The following is a 24769-nucleotide window of genomic DNA, read 5'->3' on the forward strand; positions in this document are numbered from 1 at the left end:
AATAATAATAATAATAATAATAATAATAATAATAATAATATCACATTATAGTTTTATAACCAACATTGCACACCTGATTCATGACAATAAATTTACTCTTCTAGTCAACTCTAGGACTTGGTACCGTACTTCAGTGATTATGCATGTATCATTCAATTTTAAAATAGTTTTGAGTGTACCGTTTGTTCCGCTAGTCCGTGGAATATTTAATAACAATATTTAAATACTGATTCTCACATAGGGTACTTTATTATTATTATTATTATTATTATTATTATTATTATTATTATTATTATTATTATTATTATTATTATTATTATTTGCTTTTTTACTACCTATATGAATTACTTTTCTCTCTCTATCTATACTAATACAATAAAATATCGTTTATGTGTGTCTGTTTGTCTCTCATCGGCTTTCCGCAGAGATTAGTATCGAATTTGCAAGCTGATTGGTGTTAGTCATCATCATTGAACATTGAAGCCCAAGTTTAGGCAGAAAGGGGCATCTCAGTTGGCCTGGGAATAGACAGGTACAACCAGGCGCGGACCAAGGCAAAATTTTCACCCGGGCAAAGTGACTTTCTGTCACTTCCTCCAAGTTCTAACATATATTTTACATTTTATTCGAGTGATTTTAATATTTTAAACCCATTGTTCAAAGAGAAAAATTAATATTCAAATACATGACATATGTAGATATATTTAGTACTTAAAAAGTGAATATGGTATCAGATATATTGTGTTTATATTATTATTATTATTATTATTATTATTATTATTATTATTATTATTATTATTATTATTATTTATGTATCAATATCTAACAACAAAAACAATATCGAACACCATTTATTGAATACTACTAATGCTGACATGATTAGTGCTATATAATCAATTGTTTTGTTATCAATAACATCAGTAGTAGTATTCAATACCACCCACTACCATAAATCCCACTATGTAACAATCTATTCTAATAACGTGAAATACCAATAAAGACACTTCACATATGTTGAATGTCTTTTACGCACATCAATATAAACCACCCTTTTTAAGTAGGTCCTACTAGTTGAAGTCCATAGCATTCATAAAACATATCTCATGAATTTGTACAAAAGCTGAACACTCTTACAAGACTAAAGCCTAATAACAGGTTTTATTAAGTATTAGAAATCCTCTGACTTTGATAAGTAAGTAGATCATATCAATGTCAATTTATGGAACTTTATGAGAAAGAGCGTCCATGTCTTTTTCTTCCATAAAATCAGTACCTTAAAATCTTGAATAATTTACTCAAATTAGTTTCCTAATTTTGCAACATTTAGCCTCAGGCGTGATAATTAATAGTGTAACAAAATTTAGAAACTAAACAAAAAGTTAAACTTTACTATTACTGAAAATTAATAACAAATTAAACAACTTTAAATATATTTGTTTTCAGCACTCACAACAATTAAAATATAATTTTCCAAGTCTTTTTTGTCTGCAAAATACCTAACAATGACATCTGTGTTAATGTCTTGAAGAATGTCGAACTCAATCGGTATCATGGCGATCCCCACGAAGCGCTCCTGGCACATGGTAGATCTCAAATAATTTTTAATTAATTTTAATTTTGAGAATCTCCTTTCGCCTGAAGCCACGCTGACAAGAACAGGGGGCGGCCCCCCAAACCCCCCTGGATACGGGACTGCTGGTTACTCATTAAGTATTTTAATACTTCAAAGCAAGGCTGACATTTTCTTTGTAACTTTGGGAGGGTGGGGGCATTAAGATGTGTTTGGTTGCAAATAAGGGTCTAAGAAATCATATATAAGGATTTTAAGACAAATTAAATTCAAATTATGCAAAATATTGTATATTCATAAAAAATATAACAATAAAAATATTCAAAAAATACATGGGGGCCACATAAGCATTGGAAGGCCCGGGCCCCCACGTTCTCCAGGATCGGCGGCGACCTTGCTTCAAGGTTTTTTTTTTCATTTCATTTTCATCTGGTAGTAGGAGGAGTAAAACCAATAGTTCCTGTTGAAGTTGGAAACCCTCAATATCACAATGCTCTAGATCAGCAAATTTCTTCATCAGGGTATCCTAGTCTTCCTTTTTGATCCTGTATAAAAACCCAAATAGGTCATGTTGTTGTGTCAAAATGAATGATTTTGCAAGAACTGTGCATAGCGATACAATAACATTTCCTAGACACTACTTTCAACAAAGGCCGACAGTTAGGTGCGGCGGCATCGTATCTAAGAAAACAAAAATAAGTGGTGCCTGTCAACCCTCCACTACCACTTTAAATGAGTAGCACATATAAACTCCAATAACATTCATTGCCTGGGAAAAGTTTACAAAGAAAATGGGCCGCTGTAAACAATATTAAATCCCCCTCCACTCTCTCTTGTACATGCCATGTCTCCATTTGTCGATACAGTCCCCTACTAATATGAAACTCTCTTCTTCCATGGTGGAATGGAAAAATATTATCTAATTGACGCTAGTTTACAACAATATAAACAAAAAAAAGTAGAGAACACGTTATAAAATTTGCTTTTTGAGACTCGTTTTGGCACCCCCTAATAACAGACTAACTTAAGTGGCTTGAAAGTGAAGAACATATAATTATATCTAAATATGTGTGCGAGTCAGTAAACGTGAATTAATAATACTAATAAGTTTTTTATAATAAAAAAAATAAAATAGATTTCTTACAACCATGTATATTCTACTTATCCTCTGGAGATATGTCTGCCAATAGACGTAAAGACAAACCTTGGATGAAATGGATTTCTCTGAGGTTTGATTCGGTCCGTTAGCTATTTATACATAACGATAACTGTCTTCAAGTTACCTCTTTCAGTTAGGGTGGCAGGTAACTCCACCGACAAACTTTGGGAGGCGATTCTTTATACGAAACGAAAGAAAAAGTTATAATAAACATGGGGAGAAAAATGCCTCCTTTCAGAGTTATGATCCATTGAAAATTCGAAAAATCATTCTTCTAAACTCCCTAACTTAGCAACTATAGGACCTATCCCAAGCGGGTTAAGGAATTACACAGGAACTTGTATGTTCTCTATCCAAATGTCCATGTTTTACCATCCTCCGTTATCGGTGAAAGAAACTGTAAAAAGGGAGTTGAAGTATAGGAATACTCCTTTAAGTACTAGTGGTGCGTTCGTTTCGCTGGTACCGGTGAATTCTGAAACACCGATATTTAGATAGAGCGTATACCAGTTCCTGTGTAATTCCTTAAACCGCTTGGGATAGGTCCTATAGTTTCTAAATTAGGGAGTTTTGAAAAATGATTTTTCGATTTTTCAATGGATCTTAACTCTGAAAGGAGGCATTTTTCGGCCCATGTTTATTAGATTTTTTTTCTTTCATTTCGTATAAGGAATCGCCTCCCAAAGTTTGTCGATGGAGTTACCTACCATTCATATATATATATATATATATATATATATATATATATATATATATATATATATATATATATATATATATATATATACTTACCTTTCTATGACATTTCTTCCCCTTTTCGAAATTTCTACAAGTCCATGAAGTGAGGTAAGGCTCAAATAATGCCTGATGTAATTAACCATTATCAAAGGAATGTTACGGAGATGATATCTGATGATTCTGAAAATATTGAAACAATGTAAAAATTAATATCAACAATTGAAAAAATAATAGAATGGGTGTTGTTTCTTAAATATAAACACTTAATTTGAATAATAAACAATAATCTAGGAAGAAAGAGCAATTCCGTGGTTTTGCTTGTTGTTTGTTTGGTTAATGGTGCTTTAGCATTATAATTGGCTTAACACTACATAAAAATTAAGGATACTTCAAACTGCCGATGGATACACATGAGTGTCGCAGACATTTGACATCTTAACCACCATTAAATATAGACGGAATCAGTTCTTGCTATTCAAGATTAAGTATTAATTAATTTAAAATTAATTAATATATTTACACTGGTAGCAGTGTTAAGCTGTGGATAATACGAAATTATTTTCATAATTTACTATGGAAGTACTGAAATTCTGATGATAAATCATATTTTAAAAAGAACGAAAATAGAACTAAATATTGTGCAGCAGCAGACAACTGACGCAGTATGGTTGTGCTTTTCACCCTGACGACCAACCACGTTGCTTTTATTATTCAAACCCATTGTCGTCTCTGGTATGTAAAAATTGAGGTGGTACGACTTAAACACAGTATACTTGTAAACCCCAGCCAAGTTACCGCCAAATCTTGGGCTAAAGGAAAAGCTACATAAATAAGTAGGATATAGTTTTACCTCTACCAGTATAAATAATCATATTATTCTTCTATAACCGATATGCCAGTTGCTGCATATTTAAAAGTTTCTATATAGTAGATTGTTAGGGAACTTTGTCTTGATGTAGGAATTATACCATCATAATTATATATTTCTCTACTTCCCTTTTCCCGTTCATCATACGAGGCGTTTTGGGTAGTAAGTGCTAATACAACAAAATCTTCTTTGGGGGAAAATTCATTTTATACTTTCTTCATAAGGGCAACTTAACAAAACATTTCTTTATCAGTTAGTTATTATCATTCTTGAGATTTCTATTATTGTTATCACAACTTTGAGTAAATAAAAAAAAATACCCGTTGTTGAGACAAATTTACTACCTACAATGTCTCATATCTTCCAACCGGATACTCAGAATACAATTTCTTCTCCAGCAATTAATAACAATTTTTAGTTAATTCACATTAAATTCTCTCAATCCTATTATTCCTAATGGACTTTCTGAGTTACCGTTTCAATCAGGTAAGTTTATTTTTATTCTCTGCATCGTACATATTTCGGAGAACATAAGTACAATATATTTTGGCGTTTTTTTCACAATGTCCATGTTTTTGATCCCTACAATTCAATACTCACCATTTAAATCGTTTCTGTTATTAATTTATTGATCCTCATAGTGTACTCCCCATAATTATCACCCCAATCATTTTTAAGAAATTTCACAATTTCTCAGTTTTTTTTTTAATTTATCATTTACACTTCATATCTTCGTTAACAATACTACCTAAGTACTAGCCTCCTGTTCTACTTCCTTTCCTCAAATTTCTATAATTGCCACTGAGTCAATTATCCTAGCCACTATTTCTTTAACCGTTTTTTTATATTGACTTTAATTTGAAATAATGTTCACAATTTTCTTTTTTCACATCATGTTCATTTTTTATTTAGATTCCATAACAAAAACCAATCATTTGAAAATCAAATATTCTAGCCCTTTTAGTTCCAATCAATTTAAGCTACTCTTTAATAAAAGTCTTTTTTTTACTCTTCTATGTAGTAAATGATGTCACTTTAAGGCAAAATGTTTGTCCAATACCTATTTGAACTTCACTGTCCTATATCATTTCTTTTATTTCAAATTTTAATAGTTCGCTCATATGAAAATTTCTTCTAATTCTGATTTTTATTATTTCATGTTAACAATCTTTCAGACTTTCATGTTCACGGTGATCCTTTTCTAAATCGACGATTACTACATGCACTTTCGTCTATTGTCTGAAAAGCTTTCATCTACTTTATTCGATAGAAACTAATTGCACTATCGCCTTATGTCTCCTTCCAAATCATAATCAAGTGTATGATTATGATTTCAGGTTCAAGTTCAATCTATGTAAATATGTTGAAATGTCTGACTTCTTCGTTTCTATAATCTCTTTCGCACTCGAAGTTGAAGATTTACTCCTTTTGATGTGATACAGTTAATTGCCCGATTCAAACAAAATTGGCACAACAGAATGAGTGCTTGTAAAGGACATTCTGATCTTAGATTGAAGGTCCCAGGACAAAGGCCACCGTAAACGGCAGGCTGCTCGTAGTTTCTCTAGAAGGCGTGGAGTTAATAGTACGAAGGCTGTTTGACAACAAGACAGATGTAGTTAAGTGTGGATCATTCTATCATGACTCAGTAAACATATGTTGAACAGCTCTTGTCACAAAAAGTGTGATTGCCTTCCAGAAACTAAGTACGAGAAAATGACTCAAGATCCTTCCGAATTCCCTTTAGGTCTGGATCTTCCTCTATGTATCTTTCTTACAGTCAGGGATAGAAACTGAATGATAATATGGCAGCATGCATACGATAATTTCGTTCTAGATAACGAAAATACCTCCAACACAGGAAATTGCTGTAATTTTGAATCGCAAGTGTGATATATTATTTATGTTCTTAATCTAGAACGATTAAGTAAATTATTGGAGTAGAGAAAATATCGTAACTGCAATGATTAACCACCTACTTCATTTGATTTGCTAATTGTTTCACTCCCAATACGAGTGTTCCCAAAATATACCTTTGTCCACTTACTTTTCTTGGAGCGAATACTAAAGAGTAATATATAAAAAAACTATTGAAGTCACCAGGATAAAAGCAAGAAAATTTGAAAACATTCCGCTATTTCTTGGTATAACATGTGATTCGTCCGACCTGTCTTTTGCATAGGAGATTGAGAGGGAACTATATTTCAGGAAACCAAGTAAAACCACATTTACTTGCACTAGCTGAAAATAAACTAAACCCTAAATAAACTTTGCTGCGCATAAGACGAGTTACTTTTGTTTCCTTTTTAAAGCTCAGTACTTAAAACGATACCTTTGTCAGGAAAATATATGTACATTCTGTAATTTATTTTCTGTAATGTCCTTCACCAAGCAACTCTGTAATTAGTATTCAAAATAAGCATACAAACACGATAAGAATCTTTAAAATTATGAATATCTACAAAATGTATAATGATTTGCTTGGTACTTCTATCTCTGGTGCATGAGATTCCAGGACTTTGTGGTGGACAAACACCATGAGCGTTGGTGCTCTCGGAATTCTCTCGTTACCTCTCAGTTTCTTCATTTTACAGTTATCTTCTTTCTCATTATTATTGGCTCCTTTACCCTCGGCGGATAAACACGGGACTTTAAACTAGACTAAAGTGTTTCCCTGCTTTTACATTTGACCGATAAAATCCAATTTTAATCTAAATTGCATGGTAATTCTATTTTGTTGCCACGAAGATAAATTGAAATAGTTAAAATGTTTCATAATGTGACCGGAATACCTTGTTAAATAGTTCATGTTGAAAGGTAGTCGGGAGCCTGTTTCTGCCACATGCCTTCGTTATATATGTGCGCATCCTGGACTGAACGACTTGGGGGCATAAATATCTGCCAGCTAAATGAATCAATATTTACCATTCTAAAGAAATATTATGAGAACACAGCAGTGATTCTGGACAACACAGATACTATTTTCTGTAACACTCTGTCTTATTATATATATATTAACACCTACACTGACATTAGTAGTGAGAAAAAATTCTAAGCCCGGATTTGTTAATACAAACTCATTATCATAAAATATTTCCTGAAGTTTGGTAACCATTTCCCAACAATCACCATTAATAAATATTCCGTTAACAAATTATAAAAAAAAGTGTGCGTGATGAAATATTGAAACACAGTCAATCACAGAGACTGACTGTGTTCGGAGACTCGTTCACGTTACTTCCACGGCTAAGCGTTTCGGAGACAAATGTCATTGTTCAATTTGAAGGTGGCCCCAGAGGAAAGTGCCATTTGAAAGAAAATACAGTCGAATAGCAATGGCAAATACATTTTATCAGCCTCTCTACCCAGTGTGCCAAACAAAAAGCAATTTGAAAGTTGTGAAACACCATTAGCCTTCACCTTCCTCATAATAAGTGTCCGATTCTAGGTCAATACCGCGCAAACAATAACAGCGATGGACAAAAGCAGCGCACACAAATACCGCGTGGACAAAAACCGCGTATGCAAATACCGCGTGGACAAAAACCGCGCATGGACATAAACCGCGCAAGGACAGAAACAGCGCATCAAATACCGCGTGGACAAAAACCGTGCAAGGACAAAAACAGCGCATGCAAATACCGAGGAAGAAAACAGCGCAAGAGCAAAAACCACGCAATGCAAAACAGCGCGTGCAAATACCGCGTGAAAGAAAACTGCGCATGAACAAAAACTGCGCATGTACAGAAACATCGCAAATACCATGTGGACCAAAACCGCGCATACAAATACAACGTGCACGAAAACAGCGCATAAACAAAACAGCGCACAGATAAAACAGCGCATGTAAAAAAAGGACTTCTGCCTGAAATGGGACGATTAGTCATCTTAATGTAACCCTATAGGAAGATAGTATCACACTGAAAAAAAACAATATGAAAGCATCAACCAAATCGTATGGTTGAGCCATATAGTTGAATTTTTTAGTTGAAATAACTTTAATAAAGTAATATCAAACAAAGGTTGAAAGTTCAAAATACCGTACAATATAGTTCAATATAGCTAAATAAAGTAATTTCAACCTTCAGTGTTTCAACCCTATTATGGTAAAACAGAAGCAACACGTCAGCCATATATTTGTTGATAGTGCGACGAGGAGTTTGTTCAGAGAAGTTCTCGTAGAAGTTAAATGTAATATTTAAGAAGCGGAATTTTGAACATATTTCAAGCTTTCAAAGGTACGTTTAATTCATTTCCTATGGACTTCTTTCATAGTTTTGAAACTTATTATTTCATAGTTTTGAAGTCATAATGACAACCCATTTAAAATTTCCTTTTTCAGTTGTTTCCGCAATATTCAAAATTAATAATAATCAATCTTTATATGATCATTTGTTTTCATTTCTGAAATAAATAAAAAAAAGACGCTTTTGTCAGTGGTGCTAATTATTAAAAAAAAACTGTTTAGAAATCCAATTTGTCCAACATAAATTACGTTCAACCTCATTGACAGTATAACATTAAATAAAAATTTCCCATTGCATTTGCAAACAAAAATAACCTTGGATTTTTTGTTTCTTTTTTCTTTTAACCATTTAGAAAAAAATATATTCCTACTCTAGATCTATGTTACAAAATGCTATACAACTTGCTCTGACATCAAAATTAATATCTTTAAAACAGCAAACAGTAAAAACTAAACATAATTGTGCTACTATATGCACCGACAATTGTAAAAACGAAGGGTAACACATAATGAATTATAAGTGTTTCAGTCCTCTATACTTAGATTTTGCCATAATCCCAATCACACACTAATGAACAAAAATATCATTTTATACTGTATCCGTCTTTCAAGTAGTAATTGTTAACATTCAAAAAATGTTTATATTTATTTTAGATAAAAAAATTCATCCAGCTTGGGTGAAGATGGGAAGGAGTTTAATATGCTAATGGCATTGCCTCTTGGTATGGCTAGGCTTATCCTTTCTGTCAAAAAGTATCCACTTCTAGGATATCCTGATTTGTTAATTAAATTTGATCCTAACTCCTTTAAAAACATTCTGGCTTCTTTGCTAAAAACACCCATTGTTTCCGTGGCAAACGCAATAAAAATGTTATCTTCTTTAAGTTTTTAATATTTAGAATGTTTCCGCATACACGCTGTCTCTGCTGCACTTCCCGCTACTTCACTATTTGACGTTAAGTAAGATGGGGCAAAAGTATCTGCACATGTTACATCCCATACTAGAAGCTGGCCCCTTTTTCCAAGGTGTCAAAGTAATTCCATTTGGCCACTTATGATCATTCCGATACATTCCTGGTGGCTCCAAAATGTTAGGAGAGTCTATACTGGTGAGGGTTTGTTTTATTATTTGATTTAATTCACTGTGATGTGTAATTCTCCCTTCAATTTTGATGCAACTTAATGCGTGTAAGCCTTTCTCATCCATCCGACTGACACGCACATGTGAATTCATAGCAAATACTAAGTCCTAGGCGTAAAGCAACACATATTTGAAAACTATTTGTTTCTAAAAATGTTCCGATGTTTTCTGAGGGTGTGGCTTGCAACCATGCTCCAGACTCTTTTTGACGTAGTACTTTGAGGCGAGCTGAATCAATATCATTTTGCGAAACTACCTCGTTTTCAGATGCCTCGTTGATTACAATTTCATCCTATTTCCTTGCGACTCCTTTACAGCCGGAATTGTGTTGTAAATGCCTCTCCATATCTCTAATGCCTCTGTCAAATGAGGAATATTCACTTCGTCAACTGGAATATTAAGAACTTTGGAGACGAGTGGCAACGCCCCATAAGAAGAAGACAAGAATGCAGGGAGACTCAAATCTGAAACTTTCCGTACCCCTAAACCTCCTAAACGAATGGGTAAGCTTGCTTGCTTAATTATCAACGAATGCTGTTGATAACTAATTGTATCATTTACTGTTAGAGTGAACTTTAAGCAGAACAAGTGATTTTGAGTATATTTTAGTTTCTCCCTCAATTTTGTAAATATAACATCTTCAGTGTTACTTCACGAAACATAGCTGAGCGAACGAAGGGGGGTTAGAAGCCCCGCAGGGCTCGTTCTGGTAGGCCTAATGGTTTCTATGAATGTTCTGATCAATGTGTACTTTTACCTTCTTTGCTATCAATGTAATTTGCAAAAAACATTTTTTCTCAAAATACAGTCACTAATTACATGGCAGCTACGTAAAAAATTTTCATAAAATACACTGTTCTAGCTATTACTGTAGGAAGTTATGAAGGCAACGGATTATGAAATCAGGGTATCGCAATGTCAATACAGAAAATATCCATTTGATTCATCAAATCCTTACTTTGAGTAAATCAGTGATGGAACAGATTCACATAAACTGGTTCATTACTACCAATATGTTTAATTTATTATTAGTAAAGGAAACTAATATTGTTACCAGTACTAATAATCGTTTGCAGGAGAACGGAAATATATATTCACCCCGAAAATCGCAAGTACTTGGGCATAAAGGTTAGGATTAAAGTATAATGTGTTTTAAAGTGTTACCAACAAACCCAATACAAAATAAGTTTCGTGAAAGTTTCCAACAAGGTACTCCAAATTTTACGAAGGAACAAGGTACAAACTAAAACTTTCGTACAGGTCAGATTGTGGCACAGCAGTCGAAATACCGTACTTGTTGAAAAATTATAATTCTTTCACTAATTCCTTTCTTATTGTCCTGCAAAAGATTTGCGATGGGCGACATGACATTACCCAATTTAGCATAAATAAAATTCAAGTTAACACAGGGGCACACGAAGAAAATTTTCTAGGAGGCCCATGGTTGCTATATTATTTCTGGTATATCATATATGTGGTTTGCTATATTACCTATACATTTCCGCGAGCCACAGGAAGTACCCTGCCTTCATTTTTGGTCGCCCATGAGGGGACCACTTCAATTCTTTTAAGGTACTAATTGAGTATAAATACGGCATCCGGGCATATGGAATAAAAACTAGTGCAAAACACAAAACAACTTGTGCTAGGTGGCCATTAAAAGCAGGATTTATATCTAAGAGAGTCAGAAAAGAGTGAAGCTGGTGGGACCTGTGTAATAGTGCGAGATTGCCGAAAGGAAAAGTCGCGTCAGTGACGGTGGGTATACGCGTAAGAGTAGTGAAAACAATTGTGGGTTTCGGGAATGATATGAAGTAGAAATTAGATTTATGGACTTTCAGTATATAAGACCATGTTAGCCCGACACGTATGAGGGATTATGTCCCTCGACGATCACATTATCCGAGGAAAGGGACGGAAGACAGTACGGGGGAGGGAAGTGAGTGGCCTGGGACTTGTATTTTAGATACCATCCCAGCATTTGCCTGGTGTGACCGAGGAAAACCCCACTCAGGAAACCCCACTGACTGCCTGAAAAATTAAACTTTCGGCCGTGTGCCCTCACCGGGAATCGAACCCAGGACCGCTCGCACCAAAGGTGATAGCGATAACGACTACACCACGCGGGGCCACTAGTAGTGATACAAGTTTTAACAGCACTTGTCATGGTTTCAAACTAGTATTGCTCCACTTGTAACCATAAACTACAGCTTTTTACATTGTGCAAAAATATACCGTCGGTGGAAAAGAGGGATTAAATGCCGTATCGCTAGACCAATTTTATGAAATTTACTGGGTGAATTGGGTAATATATTTTGGTTTCTGACGAAGAATGAGCGAAAGCTAAGTGAGAGGAATAATTTGTTGTTGTTGATTGTTTTTGATATTATAAAGCGGCACTGCATCTGGAGGCAAAGGAGACTATTTGGTGGAGAGGTACACTTGTTATGATTTATTGACGCTGTTAGATATCGTGTTTGAGTGTCATCGAATCACAATGTAACCTAATGTAACTTAGTCAATCTAACCAGCAAGGTAGCCATTACGGCGGTGTATTTCTGCACAGTGTAAGAAGCTGTACTTTATGTTTACAAGTGGTGCGATGCTAGTATGAAACGAAGGCAGGTGCTATTTAAATTCATACAATTGGCAAACACCGTGTGTTTTCACTTCCCGCGCTTACCCACGTAACTATTGTCGCTGACGCGATTATTCTCTTTGGACGCACCCCCGCGTTATCGTGGAGGACCACCATATTCGCCTTGTCCTAACTCAGTTTAATAGCATTCGTGCACTTTTGTGGCTAGCCAGCACATGTATTTTTTTTACACTGTTGTGTTTAGACACACATCTGGAGCAGTATTTATGTGCAAATAACGAATTACTATTCCAAATTTTAAAACTTCACACTCCTTTGTTTGCTCGTCACCGTAAAAATGCGTTACTGTTTGAATATTTTACTACAAGCAAATCAATATTTTTATCTGTACGTACGTATTTAAGCAGAAACTGTTGTAAAATTAACGTTTATTTTCTATTTTTAAATCAAAATATTTTTTAAGGCTACTTACTGTGTTCTTATTATTTTCTTAAGGTTGAATTTATTAATGAAGTAGACGCTGATTCGACATTACGTTCTTCAACATCTACAACTTCAAGCCCACCTACCAGAAACAAGAAAGTCCAATGTAGAACAATACACACTCTCCGGACAGCAGGCTACCATTGCTAGGTGGAGGGTTGTATTTGGTAAGCAGCAGTTTACCTTGCAAGATGTATAATTTGTTGTTCAGTTATACTTTTAACCAACTGTTGCCCACGTCAGATGATCCAGTGATCTTAATCGAATCGTTGTAATATACTGAAATGTCTTTGACGGTACATAGTTCAGCGAATGGTGCATACTTCCTTGTATCTGACCGACCTTGCTACACTCTCTAAAATGTTCCTTTTAAGCTGTACCACCGTAATGTCCTTCTTGTGATTCATTTCAAGGTTTACTGCCTTTGTTGGCATTTTGCAATATGGTTTGTGTGTTACACACAGTCCACAATTGCCCGATTCCATTATATTTCTTTAAAAATTATTATGTTTGATATAAAGTTATCAATTTCACATAGTTGTGATGTATGGAACGCACAATAACGCGTTTTTTCTCATATAGCTGAATGTTTACTACATGCATGTTTAGTGTACATTTACGTTTTGGAATTACTTATTCGTATGTTTGTAAAGAAGATACATTGTAGAATAGCTGTATTTACAAAAAAAACAGAAATGCTTCATAAATTATCAGGGAGAAAACTGAGCGGTTAATTACCGTACTCTGTTAAATCCCTCCCTCAATATCTCCACCTTGTCGCGGAAGGGGGTCTTGTGTGCTCTAATGATCCCAAGAGCTATGCCGGAGATAGCTTCGCTATCAGAGGGCTTCCCATGCCAGATAGTTCTTTAGGGCTAGGACCCAGACGAAGAGAAATATTATGGTAGTGAGCAGCAGCTCTACCATTACCACAGTGAGGCTGAAGATGATTGATATCGGCAAGGCTCAGATGTGGACAAAACAAGCAGGGACAGGATGTCCTCTATGGCTGTTTCAGTGCGAGGGGAAAGTACCTGGGACACTACCACTTTACTCAGTCCCTAGAAAACAACATGGAAAGAGAAATAAGAGAATGTAATATTAGGAAATACACCCCTACTGTTTCATAGACGGTCGTCCCAGGCAGTGGAGGGAAACAAAGCAGGGCCTCCTCGGTCGTCATCAAACGAAACCACTGCAGGATAGATACCTGGAATGTGCAATCACTGTTACAGTGTGAATACCTGGAAAACCTGAAGAAAGAAATCGGACGCATGGAGATAGATATCTTGGGAATCAGCGAAGTTAGGTGGACTGATGGAGAAAACATTTTGAGCGGGAAGTTCAGAGTGATTTACTCAGGAGCTGTAAACGGTACAACAGGAGTCGGTTTTGTCCTGAATATAAAACAGAAAGTTATAGGTAGCTGAAGATAAAATGAAAGGATAGTAATGTTGAAGATAGCAACCGAACCGAAGAATATGACGATAATCCAAGTATATATGCCTACATCAAGATACACAGATGAGGAAGTAGAAGAAACCTATGAGCAAATAGAAGAAGTATTGATGAAAGTACAAGACCAGGCAATTTAATCATCATGGGTGAATGGAACGCACTAGTAGGCGAAGGCAAAGAAGAGAATGTAACTGGGAATTTCGGCCTAGGAGAAAGGAATACCAGAGTTGCGCGATTAGTTGAGTTCTGCAAAAGCCATAATCTGACGGTAACGAACACTCTCTTCGAGCAACCACTAAGAAGAAGACACATATGGACAAGACCAGCAGACAAAGAAAGATACCAAATATACTACATATTGGTTCGAAAAGCATTAAGAAATCAAGTGAAGAACAGCAAGAGTTACCCAGGAGCAGACGTTGACTCAGACCATATTTTAAATTTGATGAAGAGCGAACTCCGACTAACGAGGAAAAGAATGGTAGCACCAAAAAAAGATGGAGCACAATCAAGCTTAGAATAGATGAAAACGTGAAAAGGGAATTTGAAAATGCGACAGACAAAGAGACGTCTAAGGTAGCTTTACTAGGGAATGACATCGACTTGAAATGGGAAGCCATGAAAGCAGGGATTACAAAAGCTGACGACGAGCACATAGGAAGAGAAACGAGAACCCAATGTAAACTTTGGAAAACAGCAGAAATATTAGAAATGATGGAGCAAAATAACAAACTAAGAACAGGAATACAGAAGGTGCAGACATCACACCAACAGAGAAGTAATGGGAAAACAGGATAACAACTTCTGCAAGGAAATTGATGAATATATAGTCAAAAGCAATATAGAAACGTCATATATAGAGGTTAGGAAACAGTTCAATGAGAAAAGGAAACACGCAGACAAGGAAGGGACAACGCTAAAAGAAGTGGGGCAGATACCAAGAAGATGGAAGGAATACATTGCAGAAATCTACAAAGGGGACAGAGTGAACGAAGAAGAGATAGAAAAGGAAGAAGACGTGGATGAAAATGAATTAGGACCATCAATTTTACAGTGCAAATTTGACAATCCTTTGGAGGAAATGCTACATGGTAAAGCCCCAGGGATAGATCAAATACCACCGGAAGTGATTAAGAATCTCAGAATAGCAACAAAGAAGAAACTATTTAATCTTATTAATGAAATGTACATCTCGGGAAAAATACCAAGATACTTCGAGAAAAGCACCTATCCCGGAGAGGAAAGACGCAGGAAATGCGGAGAACACAGAACGTTAAGTTTGCTTTCCCATGCATCAAAAATGCTGTGCAAAATTATCGCACAACGAATAAAGGAAAAGATCCAAGAACGGTTATCGGAGGACCAGTTTAGATTTAGGAGGAAAAGAGGAACAAAGGAAGCAATATTGAGTCTGCGGTTGATCATGGAACAGCACATCAGAATAAACAAACCAATTGTGATAGTATGTGTAGATAGAGAGAACGCTTTTGACAATGTAGATTAGAATATCATGCTGAGAAGAATCTGAAAGTGGATTACAGAGGCAGAAGAATAAAATACCAACTTTGTAGGAACCAGACAGCTGTTATAGGAAGAGATCAGAAGGAAGCAAGAATAAGTAACGGAGTAAGGTAAGGGTGTGGACTTTTACCTCTCCTGTTCAACGTCTATATAGAAGAGGCTATGAAAGATTTCTTTAACAGAAACAAGAAAGCGTAAAAGCAAATGGCCAGGTTTTCAGCACAATAAGGTTTGCTGATGACATAGAATTGATAGCGGAGAACGAAAAGGACTTGCAGGAAGCACTTTTAAACTTGAATGACCAACTGGAAAAGACATGCACAATGAACATAAATAAGAAGAAAACCAAACTGATAAAGTGCACAGGAGCAGTACAGGAAAAGGCAAACGTATGGCTAGATGGAGAGAAAATCTAAGACGTTAAGGCGTTCCCCTTTTTAAGAAGTCATATATCCTCGGACGGTAGAGGTGAAAAAGACGTAAGTTCCAGAATAGTGCATTCTAAACAAGCATTCAATAAGTAAAGAGGACTACTAACATCAAGAAATGTGTCCTTGGAGGTTCGTAAATGATTTATTAAGACCCTGGTATAAAGCGTGGCGCTTTACGGATCACAGACGTGGACAGTGAGAAAAGCGGAAATATCCAAGTTTCTTAGTCTAATACCGTACTGTATATAATTGTAATATATTCGTCCTAGTACTGACAAGGAAGGTTCGCGCAGTGGCTCCGCTGAGATCCGAAGGAGATAATTGCTTTTGCATCTGATATTTTATAACTAGACGAATTCCAAAGTTATACGGAATGTCGTGAGTTACAACATATTTTGTAATATAAAAGCTACAAACCTGGCAGAATAGTTTGAACAGAATGATTTGTTGGGAAACGATTGGGTAAATAGAAAACTCGAACAATACTTATCCTATCATTCTCAAGGACACAATTTTTCAGATAAAAAGTTTGCCCTAGGGTTCTCGCAGGGTCCCAGATGGGGTCCAATTCATTTTTTTAAATGGCAAAGGGGGTTAAGTAGCACATCGTTTGAAATTTGTTGTAAAATAAAAGAAAATGCAGCAAGTTTCGACTGTCTACGACAAGCCTGTGCAAAATGGCAGAGGGTCAAAATGTAAACAAACAATTAATCGAAAAGTCCATGGTCACCCCTATTAATCGGAAACGGTGAGACAAATATGAAAATAGGAAAGGAAGTGTGGCATTATTTTCAAACTACAACAATGTAAGTTAAAGCGTTTTGTCCCAGGGTGCCCACAGGGTCCCAGGTAAGATCCCACTAAAATGTTTCAAATGGCAAGAGAAGTTAAGAAGCTCATCGTTCGCAAGATCTTGTTAAATGAAAGTAGATGGAGAAAATCTTCACTTTCTACGACAACCCTGTCCAAAATTACGGCGGGTCAAAATGTAAACGAAAGCCTAATTGAAGAACTATGGCCACCTTGAATCCAAGGTGGCCGCTTAAAATCTATGTTATTCATAACAGTACAAATCTAAATCTCTATTTTTCTCTATTATGTATCTGGAAATAATAGGAAGACTAAGGAACAATTGAATTTCGATTCACTTCAACTATTATTCCATTCGGTAAGAACATATTTATGTCTTGTTCTTAGTGCACGTTCGTCACGGTTCTCTCGACATTATTTACTTGAATATAATGAATATGCGATGAACACACAACTCTGACTTCCTACTCATACTGATAAACCAAAGTTGTATACCTTCGGCTATATTTCTAATTATGTCACACGTAGTTCATGCAGAAAGAACTTGTTGCACCAGTAGGTTTGGGGCTCTATTGTAATGTATTCGTGATGGTTACATTTGTATGGCATTCGTTGGTTTGATCGCAATACTTCAAGCAATACCAAATATACAAAAAAAAAAAAATTCATTTGCAAGATTGGCGAGTAGTACCAAACATGTGTAAGTCATTTCAGTACATCGAGCAGCGTCAAACTGTGTTGGTTTTGTCACAGTATTCCAAGATATAACATTTATATAGAAACTTATTTTTCACGCTGGCAGGAATATTGGATTACAGATTATACTCTTTGATATTTTGTGGATATCTACTATTAACCATAAACGTTCACTTCTCCAACACCAGTGGTGTGAGCTGGACATGCGTACGATACATAGTGCGGCATTTTGAACTCAAAATGTCGCGTTTTTGAACATTTTGCATATTTTAGTCACTTACTAATCATAAACATTAATGCCAAATTTGTTTTCCTAGCTTCAGCAGTTTGGTATGCTTATCCTATCGATATAGGTTTTAAGCGGCAATCTTGGATTCAAGGTGGCCATAGATTCGCAATTAAGCTTTTGTTTACATTTTGACCCAGCGCAATTTTGGACAGGGTTGTCGTAGAAAGTCGAGACGTGCTCCATCTTCTTTCCCTTAGCAAGAGCTTTCAAACGATGTCCTACCTCTCTTGCCATTTAAAACTTTTTAGTTGGACTCCACCTGGGACCATGTTGGGACACTGAGACAAGACGTTTTCACTTAAATCGTTGTAGTTTGAAAATAATGCCACACTTCCTTTCCTGTTTTCACATTTGTCTCACCGTTTCCGATTTATAGGGGTGACCATGGACTTTTCGATTAATTGTTTGTTTACATTTTGACCATCTGCCATTTTGCACAGGCTTGTCGTAGACAGTCGAAACTTGCTGCATTTTCTTTTATTTTACAACAACTTTCAAACGATGTGCAACTTAACCCCCTTTGCCATTTAAAAAAAATGAGTTAGACCCCGTCTGCGACCGTGTGAGAACCCTAGGGCAAACTTTTTATCTGAAAAGTTGTGTCCTTGAGAATGATGGGATAAGTATTGTCCGAGCTTTCTATTTACCCAACCGTTTCCAAACAAATGATTCGGTTCAAACTATTCTGCCAGGTTTGTAGCTTTTATATTACACAATATGTTGTAACTCACGATATTCCGCACGGTGGCACGTATAACTTTGGGATTTATCTAGTTATGTCCTATCAAATGCAAACACAATTGTCTCGTTCGGATCTCAGCGGAGCCACTGCGTGAGCCTTCCTTGTGAGATAACATAGTTTCAATTGTTTGCTCAAAACCATCAATCATTCTTAAATCTGCTGCCATCTGTTCTTCTGTATACAAAGTACATACAGATTACTCATAATCCGTCTGTAAATTTCATTGCCATAATATGCACAAGTGCTGAAAAAAGGACAATGGCAGAAGGAGTTTAGAGTACGTTTGACACACTTCCCGCCAGTGCACTTGATTGGCTTATAAAGTTCTTCCTGCTAGCACTCACGTGAACGTTTTAATCCAATAGACGTCTTATTGATTTTGTCGTGTAGATGACGTTAGTTATCAGCCAGCCTGTCAAATGAAGTCATTGCTATTTGGTGCGTATTTGCAGGGCCGGATTAATGGAGGTCTTACAGGGGCTGTAGCCGCGAGCCTCTAGGTGGACGAGGCCTCCACTCTGATCAAGATACAATCATCATCAGATCAAGAATTATACAATATACAATCATCATCAGAAGATAAAATATTACCACAAATATGAAACATATTCCTTTAACTTTCCTACTGTACTTTCACAGAAATGTATCTATTAGGCGACGTCAACAGGCGTCACATATTTTTCCTAGCCCCGAGCCTCCAGATGGGTTAATTCGGCCATGTGTATTTGGAATGTTTAGTTGCCACAAGCGGAAATATGTGTAACCGTGATTTCTGAGAGGAGTGGCGTTTTGCTGTTTCCTAGCTTATTGTAACTTTCAACTCAACCCTGGCATGGTACTAAGGCATTGCAGACAGATCCATCCTTTAGACGGGAAGCGCGCAAAGTAAAAACAAACGTACTCTAGATGAGGACCGAATTTCTGTTTGAAGTAAAAAAGATTCACGATTATTGAGGATAGCTTATAACTAAGCCACGGATTTTTATGTTCTTACATATTTTTTTCTTTGTGTGTACGTTGGTGAAAATCAGAAATGCTGGAAAATTACGATGTGAGGAGCCACATAAATTAAAATCACGTTACATATTTTTACATATTTTGAAGTCTGTTACATATTTTCCGTTACTGTACATATTTTTACATTTTGCTCACGCACCTACATAATCTATTTAACTAACTACCAAACTCCAAATAAAAGGACAGCAGAAGGAAAACAATATGGCTTTCTAATAATTTATACCTACGGAAATTTCATTTTGCATCTTTATTTAAGGCAGAAACAAATAGTTAGGGTTCGATATATAAAAATTCAGCACAACTTTGCAATGAAATATGATTTTACGTCGTATTAACTCATAATTTTTCCCTGATTGTCCTTGGTCTTACTTAAGGCAAATGCTGGGATAGTGCCTTGTTGAGTCCAGGGAAGATACCCTCCCGTTTCTTAGATAAACAGGCCGGGCACATTCTGGGTCTGACAGAAATGCTATAGGGCCGAACCGGGCCGGGCACATTCCGGGTCGGACAGAAATGCTATAGGGCCGAACCGGGCACGTGTATTTCCGGGTCGAACCGGCCGGCCCGGCTAGGCCCAAACACTCTGAAAGGCGGATCGGAAACTCATGTTGTCAGCCTATGTTAATCGTATTGTGTTTGGGAAACTGACTCTTTATTCAAGGCTGCAAAGTACTGTAATACTACTACTATTACTACTTCTTCTACTACCACTACTACTTCTACTAATACTACTACAAACCACTCTTAATACTACTACAACTGCTACAACTTCACGTCAGAGTTGACATGTCTGGTGGTACCGAATTTACCTTCTAAGTACAGAAAAAAACGGAGAAATGCCTGGTGTGTGTAGAATGTGATCCGATGCTTGATCTACGAGGGACAACGGTGGCTCAGTAGGTAAAGCACTTGCATCTGGTGTTAGAGGTCGTCGGATCTATCCCAGCACGTGCTATATGAGCTTTGTGGTGGACAAACACCGTGCGCGTGTGAGTCCCGTTTCCTCCCACTGTTTTCATCCCACCAATTCATCCCATCATCATCAATACCGCCTGAGCCGTAGCTACCTAAAGAACGTCTGATAAAGGCAAGTACTCGATCTACCAAGTAGAATATGGCACTCTACTATTAGACCACGGAGGACAAAACCGTGAACTGGCGTGCTCATAAGAACAATGCAATTTGTACTAATGTTCAATTAGCAAGGAAAATACCAAATGTTGTTACATTTTCCAGTATTGTTTCTACTATGATACTACAAATATAACAACATATAATGATCAAATAAATCATCAAGACGCCGGGTCGATTAAGTGTTCTTGGAACGTTTGCTCAGCCGCTGAGCGTTCACCTCTGGTTCATGGGGACCTTGGTTCGATCCCAGCTCTCGCCAAGTGAACTTTGTAGTGGATAAACAGCGAGTGGAGGGTTTTCTCGCCGTTCTCCCGTTTCCTCCCACTTTATTCATTCCACAATTTCATTTATTTCTCATCATCACCGTTTCCTTTAGCCTAACCGGCATATCTGTGGGACGTAAAACGCAAAGATTTCATTTTCATTGTTTTGTTTTCGTATTACTAGTAATAGCAGTAGTGGTATTTGCTGTCGTATTAGTATTGTAATGAAAATGAAATGAAATCTTTAAGTTTTACGTCCCACGGTTATGCCGGTTAGGCTAAAGGAGACGGTGATGATGAGAGATGAGCGAAATGGTGGAATGAAGAAAGTGGGAGGAAACGGGCGAACGCCGAGAAAACCCACGTGCACGGTGTTTGTCCATAACAAAAAATCCACACGGCGTGAGCTGGTATAGAACCACGTACGCGAGCGAGCTTAGTGTAAAATGTTTATCTATGGTTTTTGTCCATGGGCTCTTTTCGCTCACGCGGTTTTGCATGCGCTGTTTTTGTCTTTATCATTATTTAACTGGGAAGAGTACCTGTCAATTATGCAACCTGAACCACATTAAAGACATTTGGGTTGTCAAACTTAAGATACTTCTATATGAAAATTATTATATAAATTTGTTTAATTACGATACATTGTAATCATAAAAATATTACGTACTGTATATTATGCTCTTGTAAATAGTATACTTATATATGATATTTTAATTTGGGGTGCTGCTTACCATACTCATTTAAAACCTTTGATGGTTCAAGAAAATAATATTGTAAGAATATTTTTTAAAAAGGACTTGACAGTAGACTAAATTAGGGTTGCTAGATGTCTCGGTTTTCCGGGACAGTCCCGGTTTTCAATGATAGAATTAATTGTCCCGAAAAAAGGCTTTCGAGACGCCTGTTTGTTCCGGTCTTGGTTCTTCAGATTGAAAAAAATTAACGTGCAAGAAATAGTACGTTTCTGCTAAAAACGAAAGGTTTTCGGAAGATTTGTGTAGCCAATTATTTTTACTAAACAAACAACCAGGATTTTGAAATTCACATCCATTCTTTCGTCCTATAAGTTGTCTAGCTTCCAGAGGGAGGACATGTATTTTTAAAAATAGTCAAGAGGGATCATATGTTATGGCAATAATTTCTTGAATATTACTTTCAATAGAAAAAAAATGTCTTTTTTCTGGTGACGGGCTTTAACTACTAGTTATTTTATACTTCAATTGCCAGCAGAGAACCGCTTCATTGCTGGAACTTTAGTAAACAATGGAAATACCTACTAGTCTCTGTCGCTGCATGTTAACTATATTTAAACTATTTCGTCCTGTCTGCTGTCTTCTGAGGCACAATTTTACAACAGTGACGACGCCAACTTTAATTTCTTAGGGGGTAAAGGAGAGACAGGGGGGCTGCAATTTTTGCATACAAAAAATGATAGTTTTATGTTTGACTTAAATTACAGTGCAACGTGTATTATGTTTTTTCTCATATTATATAATTATAAATAAAATTTATTTCAAATAAAATTTGCAATTTACAAATACGGTAATATCTAGATATAAAATATTCGATTCTGCTTGTGAAAATTTTGACATTTGAACCAGGGTCGGTTTAAGGAAAGCTTAGGGGACTATAGCCTCGGACATACAGGTGAACAGGGGCTTCCACTCTGATCAAAATTTCAACTGGCTGTCCTGAAAGAATCATGAAGATACAATCATCATCATAAAATAAAATATGACCAAAAAATATGAAACAAACTCCCTTAACTTTCCTACTGTACACTCCTGTCCAAAATTATGTTGCATATCTATAAATCTGTTGTAGGGGTATAATTTGATAACGAATTAGCCCGGCATTTCTTACAATGTTAGTATGTGTATAATCGGCAAAGACATGTATGTGCCAAATTTCATGTCAAAAGAGAAGTAAGTAAAAACAATAAAACGAAAGTAAAAGTTTCCTGTGCATTTAGCAACATTTTGTTTTACTCATTCTAATTTTCGTATTTATAATTCTTTTCCTGTGAAATTTAAAAACAATTATACATTTCCCGATTCTACAATAGTATCAGTATTAAAAGTACCCTACAAAGTCATTAACAAATTATATTCTTACAAGAAGACAGTTATAGATATGCGACAATCATTTTGGACATGAGTGTACTTTCGCAGAAATATATTAGGTGAAGCCGGCAGGGTCCACCTATTTTTTCTAGCTCCGGGCCTCCAGATAGGTAAGAATGCGCACGAGGCAAGATTTGTGGCTGTCTCGTCTTGAAAATGTGCTGTAAAAGTGAAGTCTCGACTAGTATTGTATTTCTCTATTAGAAGAGCCATGTCTCGACTCGAATCTTTTCAGGAAAATCCTGTCTCGACTCGTCTCGTGCGCATCAATACAGATAGGTTAATCCAGCCTTGATTTTAACCTATTACAGTGGTAAGAATTCCACGTTAAATAGTCCGTATGAATTTTATGTAGTCTCGGTGCTGAGAAAGACACTAAACTCCTATCTAACAAACTTAATTGAAGATACCTTAGTGAACCTATATTTAACTGATTACACCACCACTTACCAGATTTCGAAAAAACTGTTTCGGATAAAATTTACGTATTTTCCCTTTAGAACCCGAATCTTCAAGTAGAATGATGGAGTTCCCATATCAATTTTCAGTTTCGTCCCTAAGTGGGGAAGCAGAGGTTAATTTAAGAAACGTAAAATTCTCCCTGCAAAATATTAACTTTTTATTTCGTACATTTTTTTTAGTCCGATGCTTCTTTCTCAAAATATTTTGCAATATGAAGTAACAAAATTCACCCCAATGTAGCGTCGTAAATCGTATCTCATAATAATTTTCAACAACAACTCCGCTTCTGTAGTATCCATACGATACCAGCTATCATGAACTATCCCTATGAAAGTGTCCAATATTTAGTGCTTCTTTCAACGCAAACAAAATCGACCTCCTGTTTCTATCTGCCATTTTGAAGTTGGCAGCCTCCAATAGAGGTATTCACGAGAAACCACTGTTTTGGAAAATTGCACCGTTTGTCTCCTCATGTTCACTTTCTTACTTCGCTTTAGTTTCAAACAATTATTTATTATCCTCGCATTGAAATATTAATGAGCTCGTGTAGCTCTAAAACGGAAATGGACACGACAAAATGCTTCCTCTCAAAGTTGTTCAAAATTTAGCGATTGTTTCAATGGGGGCAAAATAAATCCCTGTTTCCATTTAAAATTTTGAACTTGTTCCCCCATAGAGGAATCGAATGAACGACCAGACGAAACATAAATAACACTGACAAACGACAAATCTAATAATATGTTACACAGTTGTGCCTCGAAGTCCTAGGCCGGACTCCAAATTATAGGGCGAGACGCCCGCGCGTTTCAAATTGTGTGTGCAGTAAGGGAAAGAGAAATAGGGAGAACGGAGTCAGGTGAGGTCCAGATTGAATTATCAACCTGATGCCACATTGACACCAAACCACACGCATGTAATAGTGGTATGACCCTGGCTTTGATTTTTCTCAGATCACAGAGCTGGGTCCTAGAGGCAATAGTTAGGGAATACCACGAGAGCAATAAATATATGAAATC

Source organism: Thermobia domestica, chromosome 17 (assembly GCF_964235325.1).
Source record: "Thermobia domestica chromosome 17, izTheDome1.hap1.1, whole genome shotgun sequence".
NCBI lineage: Eukaryota > Metazoa > Arthropoda > Insecta > Zygentoma > Lepismatidae > Thermobia > Thermobia domestica.